The following is a 10084-nucleotide window of genomic DNA, read 5'->3' on the forward strand; positions in this document are numbered from 1 at the left end:
AGGTCATAAGGGGAATATTGTTAATAAACTTTGTCTTTAGGACTTGTAAATCAGCACAGAACTACAGAGATTTAGGAAGAGGGTTTTCAGTCTCCTGTTTCTGTGCAGGATGCCTAAGTCCAGTTCACTGCCATCTTTTCCAAAGAGTAATGGGCTGATTTAAAAACTGTGCAGTCCCCTCCTTCCCCCCTGGTTTTTTGCTTTAGGAGCAGAAGATGAGATGGGAAGCTTGTCATTGCATGTAGGTACCTTGGGGTCCACTGTCCCAGCCAGACTGCTGTGCCCCCGCTGGGAAGCAGAGCTCTGGTTTCAGTGTAGGAGTTGATCAGACACCACTGATTTCTGGACATCCATCACAATGTGCCTGTGACTTTGGGCAAGGCACAGCCAGCACAGTTTGCAGTCTCTGCATGCCATGACCCTGCTTTTCACAGCTGCTGGCTACCAGCATCCTGGGCCTGTGGAAGCTGAGTGAAATGAAGGAACCCGAACAGAGTTCTCAGACTTGTCTGGATTTGCTAAGTACATCCCTGGACAAGCCCCATGCTCCTGATGCTCCTGATTCTAACACCAGGGTAGCACCAAAGTGAGCACCCTCAGCAGGGCAGCTCAGTCCCTCCCCTGGGTGTCACAGGAACTGATGGGGCTGTGTGTGCCATGAACTCCTCTCCTTTGCCAGAGGTTAGCTCGAGATGCAGCTGTGGGGCCAATGCTTTGTTTCAGGCAGAAAGCTGGTGTAGGACCCACTTCCTGGACACAGGGAGGAAGGAAACCCTAAGGAAGGAAGATGAACAGCACTCTGAGTCATGACCTAAGTCTCAGCCTGCCTCTGGGCAGCATGTGTCATGCTCAACATGAGGTGGGGTTTAGGGCAAAGTGATAACAGATGTTCCAGATTCAAGTATTGTGAAGATATTGCTCTTAGGTTTTCAATTTAGTATTGTGAAGATATTGCTCTTAGGTTTTCAACTTAGCATTCAATAATTTATATCTAGACTGTTTTTAAAGGTGAACATCTGGAGGAATATACAATGTTGTGGCTTAATTAAGCAATGTTAACAGTAAGCACAGGTCAGTGCATAAGGCAAGATAATGAAGGCTGTAGTGCTGATCATGTGTCCTCCTGGTTTGATGCACCATCAGAGTTGGTGGCTTTGGCCAAGCCCTGAGAATTTCCAACAGCAAACACAAAAGGGAGCTGGATAAGCCAGAGGAAAATATCAGATGGAGAAGACTTTGCAAACCTTTTGTGACTTGGCTTCAAGTTGTGCATATACAAAACCCTTTCATTGCTGATGTACTTGTTTTAAAGAGAGGAGGGAGAGTCAGAAATACTCAGTAACCTCAGACTTGAACTGCACTGTGAAAACCTTTGGGGAGAGGAAAATGCCCTCTCCTCTTCTTCCTCATGATCCATTCTTGACTGTGTCACAGTCCCTTCCAGGCAGGGCCACCTGCTAAGGCGAAATGACCTTCACAAATTTGATATCCTAAAAGCAGGTTTGGGTATTTCACTCATCAGAGATGTCTGTTAATAAAAGGCTTGGTGCAGTTATTTAGCTGGATGTGATAATGAGATTAATTATTGCAACAGAGTAAAAATGTCAAAGCTGACATATTCTTGTGTTGGAAACAGAATTTTGTGACAAAAATTTGAAGATTTTCAGTAAAAAGGGTACCCAATGGGGTTTTGACACTTGTTTGCCCATTGGTCTCTCCACCTAAATTCTGACAGATTCAGCCTTCAAAGAAATTACAAAAGAGATAAAATTGTCACAGTTTGAGAATCAATCAATACCCAGGTGAAAACAGTAAAATTTTCTGAAAACAAGGGTAGCCAAACCTTGAACAAAGGTAAAAATTCTTTGCTAACATTTGGCTCTCCAGCCTCAGATGCCTGCAAAAAGTTTGATAACTACACAGAGATGTTCTTTATTACTTCTCTCCAATCTTTCATGGTTATTTAAAAGTTAAAACAGACGCTCCTCCTCCTCTGGACAGTCTAGTACAGTGAAAGCAGCTTGTTACAAAACATGGCTAGGAATGTCTAAATAAAAATATGTAGAATAAAGGAAGGAACTATTCATGATGCATCACTCCTCTGACAGGCTGTGAAGATATTTCACCCTCCAACACAAGTGCTAAAACATAATGGAATCCCTACTGAGTGTTTTCATGCTTACCAGAACATAAAAAAAACCCAGCATAACAAAATGCCCAGTGTGCCCCTAACTATTAGCTTGGATGAGGAAGGAGGCCAGGGGAAAACAGTGGCACTGTGGGAAATATTTGTGGCAAGGGAAGGAAACAATAACTGAAAGTGATAAAAATGGATGATTCCCGCAGAACCACGCACTGGCCAGGCCGCTCTTTGTGCCCCGTGCAAGGAGGACAATCTGTAAGCACAACATCAATGCAGGTTTTGGGGTTTTTCTCTCTGCTACCATAACGAATTTTAATAGCCAAATTCAGATTTAGAAAAGGCCTCCAGTCAGGAGAGGAGGCCATTTTTTGGTTACAAAAAAAGCCATTCAGCTTATAAGCAAGACTATGTGTGAGATACTTGTAATGCACCATTTCAATCTATTCTTTTTGGCTTTTAACTTAGCTGAGAACATGAAATGGGCACAGATGCAGCACTGCAGTGTGCAAAAGTGGGGCACTAAATGGTGCATTAACATAGAGCTCAATTCTGCTGTTGTTAATCAGGCCCTATTCAGAAAGAAACAGCGAAGCTTTTGCCTGCATAAAAACACATATGACTTGGCCTTTAATATACAATAATTCATTTAAATTTACTGAATCCACTGAACTTTATGAACTCATTGTGGTTGTTCAGGTACACATTAATGGTGAACCAGCTGTAAATGATGATTTGCTCCAAAGAAGTTATTAACTCTTACTGCTTTCTTTTCCTCTGATTTGCAGCACAGATTGTGAGTGCTTCTGAAGCCTTGTGCGTCATTTGATGTTTAAATGCAAAGAACCTATGAAGAATTGTCCTGTATTATTATCATTTACAACAAGGAAGTGAAGTTTTATGGAGGTTCCAAAGCCCTTCTGTACTCAGAAGATGGGATGGTTTAACTTTGTTCTCCCTTCACATTGATGTAGCTTCAAAACCACCCAAGGGGAAGTGATGGTTATAGTGTTGTAAAACTGGTGGAAATAACAGGATTACTTTTAACTAACCACAGGGTTTTCCATGTCAGGAATTTGAACAGCCTGAAATCATTCTGTCCTCAGACTTTTCTATCTTTTAAAAGAAAGGACTAAACAATATCTTTAGGGCTTATACGCAGATTACACAAAGCCTGTGAAAGTAAATGGAAAGGACAAAAGGCAGGCAATGGGGAGCAGTCAGCCAGAGGGACCTCTTCAAACCAAACCCAGTGTTCCTTAAACTTAGAAAAAGGTGTTTATCAGTCAGATGAAGGGCAGGACATGGGGAAGCCATCCTACTTAGCATTACGCTGTCTGTAAATTTTTGAGCCACCAGCAGCACCAATATGCTGTAATTTGAGAGAAAACACCTAAGTGCTCATGCCAGCTTCTCAAAGTCTCACCTCATTCTTACGCATATGAACTTCCTGCAGTAATACTGGCCTGGAGGAGGGAAAGCCCACTCTCCTTCCACCTCTCTGGGCTGGACCATCTCCCTGAGGTACATGATGGATACGCTCAAGTGTTCGTGCAGCTCAGGTGCTGGCTGTACCCACAGCCACATGCCAGTCCTTGCAGAGGTGAGCTGCTCTAAACTGGCTGTGAATCACTCAAAACTCTTGGTACCAAGAGTTTCCTGTCTGACATTCTCCCAATACCTGTTCAGTATTGTTGCTCTTCAGCCAGGGACACATTTTCCTGTATGTGAAAATAATTGCAGTAATGTACACAATACAAAAATGGAAGTGTTCTACACGTGTTCAAGGTATTTTTTCATACCTCTGCTAATATTATTCATAGAATTGTATGAACACCAGAAATTCCAATTTTGCTGGGCTTGCTTTTGGTCTGGTTCCATAAACACCAACAGCATTAGAAAACACTGAAAGTCTTTTATTTCACATTAATTGAAGTAACTATGACAACATAACACAATTTATTTCCTTTAACATTGAATGGTGGTAAAATTGGCATTGTTTTAGGCCAGTTCACAGTTTGCATCAGAAATAGCCTTGCCAGTTTTGTAAGCTGGTTTATGCTCAAATTTTTCAATTATTCTTTTACTTCTTTTTAAAATGGTTACTTCTCTGGTGAACAGATCAAGTGCTAATGACATTTGAAAGGGCTTTTTTTGAGCCACATAAGACTTAATAAAACCATAATTTTTCATTTTATTGCTTCAGTGGGGAAAAGCTGTTAATTAGGAGTGCCATGGTAAAGAAAACTGCTTTTTGGCTCTGCCTACCAAGTGGTTTATTCTGCTTATAAACAATTGGTCCCACTTAATGACTAGACCATACTGTATTTACTAGCTACTGTCAAGCATTCCCAGACCTCATAGTTTTATGTCTGTGAAACACTTGCATATTATGATCTCACCTCACGATACAGAATCTCTCCATTCAAGTTTATACATGACGTGGAAAGTCTCCGAGATGTACTCTGAGGTGTAAAATTAGTGTAATTCCCCTGGAATGAAAGAGACGTGCCAATTTCTAGCAAGTGGAGCTATGGCCCACAATGTCTCAAAGACATTTGCTTTTGTCTAGAAAACAAGCAAACAAACGTTCTTCATTTCAATGGAAAACAACACTTATGTCTCTCTTTGCTCAAGTACAGAAGGAGATCAAAGATGGCACAAAGGCTCCTTGCAAGGCAGTGTTTCACTTCCAGACAATTAATTTGATAGTATCAGGGAAATGAAAATCTATTCCTTGCCTAGGTGTTTCCCCTCATGGACTGGAAAACTACTTGGTTTATCATTTTCTGTCTTTAGGCAAAAAGGTAACTCTTATTTGCATGTTTGTCAGTTTGTGCTTGAGAGTACAAAATTTACTTAAAAACAAGCTCAGCCAGCTAAATGAAATGCCAATGGTCTTATTATCCTGAGAGAGTAGAGCACTTAAGTCCATTATTAAAATGAAGTTAATTGAATTTAAACGTGGGCTTAAAGTAAAGCACAGCCATAAATACTTCAGTGAATAAATGGAAGATTATTCTTATGCTTAAATGTAAGCACTAATCAGTATTTTCCTAAAACCAAAGTTTATAGCTTTCTATCAGCAGTTCCAACTATCCCACTAATAACACCTGGCACTAAAACCAGAATTTTTCTAAGAAATTTGTTCAACAGCACAAAAATCAAGACATTGCTCATACAATAAATTAGAAGACTAGGTTTGAAACAAGAACACAAATATTAAAATCTGGGTGTGATGAGTTATGTATAAGAAAGGCAGGAAAGAGCTTATTTCAAGTTGAATTGTGTGGCTTTCTCAGAAACAGCTCTTTGGCAATCTAGAATGGAAAAACCTCCTTGCTCTATAAAACCCCAAAATGTAGAGAACTGTAGAGAAATGTGGGAACTGCAGAGCAACTATAACTCTGTGTTTATACACCCAAGATCCTCTGCATCAGAACAGTCTTTGGAATCAAAACTGGGGGTTGAACAAGCCCTGAAATTGCCACTGATATATCTGACTGATTTTGGACATGTGGCATTTTCTAGCTGAACCTAATATTCTTCATATTTCTAATAGCAATGAAAATGCCTTCCTCTTAGAAAGTATAAAAATCAAATATTCCTCAAGTATGTTGCCATCCTTTTGAATTGGACCAAAGAATCTCTGGCCTGTATCTCTTCACCTGGTCTAAATAAATTTGTTAAAGTACCTCATGAAATACATTGTATTTTACTGCTAGTTTAGAGAAGGAAGAGAATGGACAAAAGGAGAAGTTCAGCTGCAATCCCATCTCATCATTGTCGAAATTCAAGTTTTGAAAGTTGTTTTTCCATTTGATGTTCCTCACTGGCACTACTGTTTCAAAAGAATTTTTCTTCCATCAAAAAAAACTTGTCAAATGCCAAATGATTGTTCTGTCTGCTACCATTTTCTCTTCAGAGAAAATGTAAAATTTTTTGTTTGTTTGTTTGTTCGTTTGGCATGAAGAGAAGTTTCTCATTATTACACAGCCCTGGTATCACTGAAAGAGACCAGATGCCTGTTTCAAAACATAACTGTCATTGTTGTACATAGTGATACAAAAATGTGGATGAAAAGATGCAACAGGGCTCACTCACTCACTATCTGCACTGGGCTATGAGCTCTCATAGTCATGCTCTACCATACTGAAGCTTCACTAATTTGAGGTTTCTATTTAATTACCTTTAATGTGGAATTCTTAATGATAGTTTCTTAATGTAAATTAGAATAATTGATGCATTTTTGAGCTGTAAACTCAAAATTCAGAGTGTAAACTCATTACTGACTTTTTGGAATTTTTGCTTCTGAGTCTATTGAGAAAGCCAGAGTGGTACATAAATGAAAACAATTTCACCATTTTTGAATAGAAGACTATTACTCCTATTAACGTGTGTCTCTATATGTGTAATTTATGTAGATGTAAAATATTTGTAGAATGGTGGAGAGCTAGAACTGGGGTATCACACAATTTAGTAAAATGCAGACCAGAATTTGTGATGTTATAGACAATAAAATGTGACTGCAGTGAGAGATGAGCTCCAGAATGAAAAACGGTTCCCCTGACACGTGAAGAACATGAGTATGACGCTGGCAGGCGGGATCAAAGGCCCGTCCAGCTCAGTGTCCTGTCCAGCAGCCACAACAGGGATGCCCACAGGAAGAATGCAAGTGCTGAGAAAACAGTGAATCATGGAATCATCACCCACCAATTTGCAACTTCCAGAGCCATAGACCAGTGTCTTGTATTTAATAACTTTTAATGGGCTTTTCTTTCATGAATTTGCTTTGTCACCAGTTTTGATTTTTGAATTCATGTAAACCTTTAGTATTCACAATGTTTGGGGGCAGAAATTTGAACTCGTCATTACACTTCGAATGAAGAACGACCTTTTTCTTCTCAAAAGCCTGCAGCTAAGCTTTCTTCTTCCAGAACTTGAAGACAAAGACTTTTCTTTCACCTTTTCAATTTTTGCTGTGTGCAGATGTCTTTAATATCCCTTTTCAGCTGTTCATTTTTCAGATAGAAGAGAATATTTAGGCCTGCTCTGCATGGGACCCATCTGATCTTCAGACCACTCCTTTTGGCTTGTCTGTAGCTCTGCCAGATGTAGCATTTCTTCCTTGAGATGGAGAACTGGCCCTCTGTCTGGAACCTCTGATGCAGGTACACCAGGAATTCCCAGCACTGAATCAATTTTTTCTTTGTTTGCTATTGCTTTTGTAGCAATTCCTGATGTTCAGTGCATTCCTTGGTGATCAAAAATTCATCCAATACCTGCACTGAACAATTACAAAACATAGCTACTGGTTGATAATATGTTAGATCATGTAATCTTTGATGTTAGTTCACCCCCACGTGTGCTACTTTGCATTTATATCTAGACTGGATTTCATCTACCTTTTATTTCCCACTCAGTATGGGAAACTCATCCTTCAGTTCTTCACACCAAGTCCTCATCTTCACCTTCGTACATGACCTTGTTATCCACAGCTCATCTAAGTGCCTTCTCCAGCTCCCCCGGTGACACACTGAGCAGCACCCATGGGCACTCTTCCCTTCCAAATTCCACTTCCTTTGCTCTGAAAAGGAACCAGAAGCCACTACTCTTTGCTGCCTTCTTTTGACAGTTATACCTTTTAGGAGACATTACCTCCACTTCTCTGGCAGATAATCTTCTCTAAGACAAGGGGGACACGTTGCCAAGAGCCTTTTGGAAATCCAGGTTGAATACATCAAGAAGAATATTATCTCCCTCACACTCTGGCTGAATCCTTCAAAGAAAACCAGCAGTAATCTGCAGTCTGACTTTGCTTTGACAAGCCAACACCTCACAGGAGGTTTTAACCTTCCTTTCCAATGCTGGCTCAAATCTTGTCAAACAATTGATATTCTGAGAAGGGAACTCGAGCTTGAGCTCGTAGGTGAGGGAGACACAAAGTTTCTCCCAAACTGGGGTATGAGAGGGTAGAGCTGGTCATTCACAGCTCTAGTCATCTTCATGAAGAGCAAGGGCTAATGATTCACCACAATCATAATAATTTCATTTTTTTAATAATAAATGTTTTGATTCTGCAAGCATCTAATCGCATAAATTTGATGTTCTGTTTTAAGTGGTTCTTCTAGAGGGTGCAGCTGTTAAACAGTTCCTGTTAACTGGACTTTGGAACCTCTGTGAGCTCTGTTGTCAACAAGACTAATCCATTTTTATGGTGTTTAGCTCAGTAGATACACAGAGAACAATCTGTCATTTGCAGACCTGTATTCTCATTTACAAATGTTACTCTCCATTTCTGTCATCTTGTTTATACATATGGAGTAGTAAAATGCAAACACAGACCTGATATAAAGATCATTCATACTTTATAATTTTTACATTAAAAACACCATTATCCTAATTAAACTTCCCAATTTTGAAGTGTGTGTGTTGATATGAGCATAGACATAACATGTGAATACCTTAAATATGCGTATACATATGTATTTATACGTATTATACATGCATATACACATTTATATCCATTAAAAACTCAAACTGTGCTTATTCTTTTTCTGCAGAGAGACTTAATGCAAAGAATCAATACACCGTGATTGCAGTTCCCGTTTTGCAAACTAGATAAATTAATCACCAAAAGGGATCAGCGTGCTCTGGGGCAAAGCCAGGATTTACACCGGCAAAATCCAGGGATTGTCGGAAAGGCACAGCACAAAAGATGGCTGCGTTGCATCGGAGCCAAGGGCGCTATTACAGGATGAAAGAAGGAAGGGAAAAAAGACCTGGCACACGAGCTGTGCAGAAGGTTTCTAAAGCGGGGATGAGGTTTCTCCGCGGGCAGCCCGGGGGTGTCAGCGCCGGTCCCTGCAGGCCCCTGGGCAGGCTCTGCCCGGCCCGGGACAGGGAGCGGGGTGCCGTGAGGGGAGAGTGACAAAACACAGGGTGAGGAAATGGAGCTGCAGTAATTACTGGAAGGTAATGCTGTGTTCATTCCCGGCTTGTTCATTCCTTCATTGCTTTTTGTTTAGTTTCCTTTTTTTTTTTTTTTTTTTTTTTTTTTACGCCAGCCTGCCGGCCGCTGCGTTTGTTCCGCTTTGAAGTGCGTTGTGCAGCAGGGAAGGAGATCCGCGGAGATGGCGTCACTTTATGAAAGTTTCCAGATTTTACCGAGCCTCTTGGTTTTGGGGTTTTTTTTTCGGGTTTTTTGGTTTTGTTTTGTTTTGTTTTTTTTTTTTTAGGAGAGGGGGTTGTACTATTCGTAATGCAAGTGGGCGATGCGGCCGAGATCTAAATATACCCCTGTGAAAGCAGAATCCCTGAGATAGCGACACCGATAGCCCAGGCTATTGTTAACTTTTGGGATTCCAATTAAATCCCGCAATGTTAAATATTTATTTAATTACTGGAGAGAGAGCAGGAATTCTCGTTGATTCCACTAATGGAGTCAGAAGAGTGCAGTAGGGGAAAGTTTTTTTTCTCTTGCCACCCCCCATCACCCCCACTTCCAAATCTAAATAGCTGTGGACAAGCACAGGCTGGAATATGAACATTAAGGGGAAAAAAAGTTTCAGCTTTGTTTTAGGAGTTATATTTCAGTCGGGTAAACAAACCATATTGCATGTATTTTTCCATATCTTCAGCTCACTCCAAACATAACATTCCAAAGGATAAAATCTGTTACAAAATAAAACTGACTTTGTGACAGCTGAACTTCTACGCGGAGTCTAAAAATTATCTAAAAGCGCCTCGAGAATCCTAAATGTCATTCCCAAGATGTGGCGAATTGTAATTACGGTTGTGAACTATTTTAGTGGCAGTGCCTTACACGGAGCCCAGCTAAGCAGTGGGAGCATTTATGAATTTATTTTTTGCCCTTTACAGTGTTACATATGAAGGTATTTAGACAACAACAATACTAATTTGTATCAGACTAGAAAAAAATGT

The sequence above is a fragment of the Pyrgilauda ruficollis genome, unplaced genomic scaffold (assembly GCF_017590135.1).
Source record: "Pyrgilauda ruficollis isolate IOZ18807 unplaced genomic scaffold, ASM1759013v1 scaffold57, whole genome shotgun sequence".
In the NCBI taxonomy this organism is placed as follows: domain Eukaryota; kingdom Metazoa; phylum Chordata; class Aves; order Passeriformes; family Passeridae; genus Pyrgilauda; species Pyrgilauda ruficollis.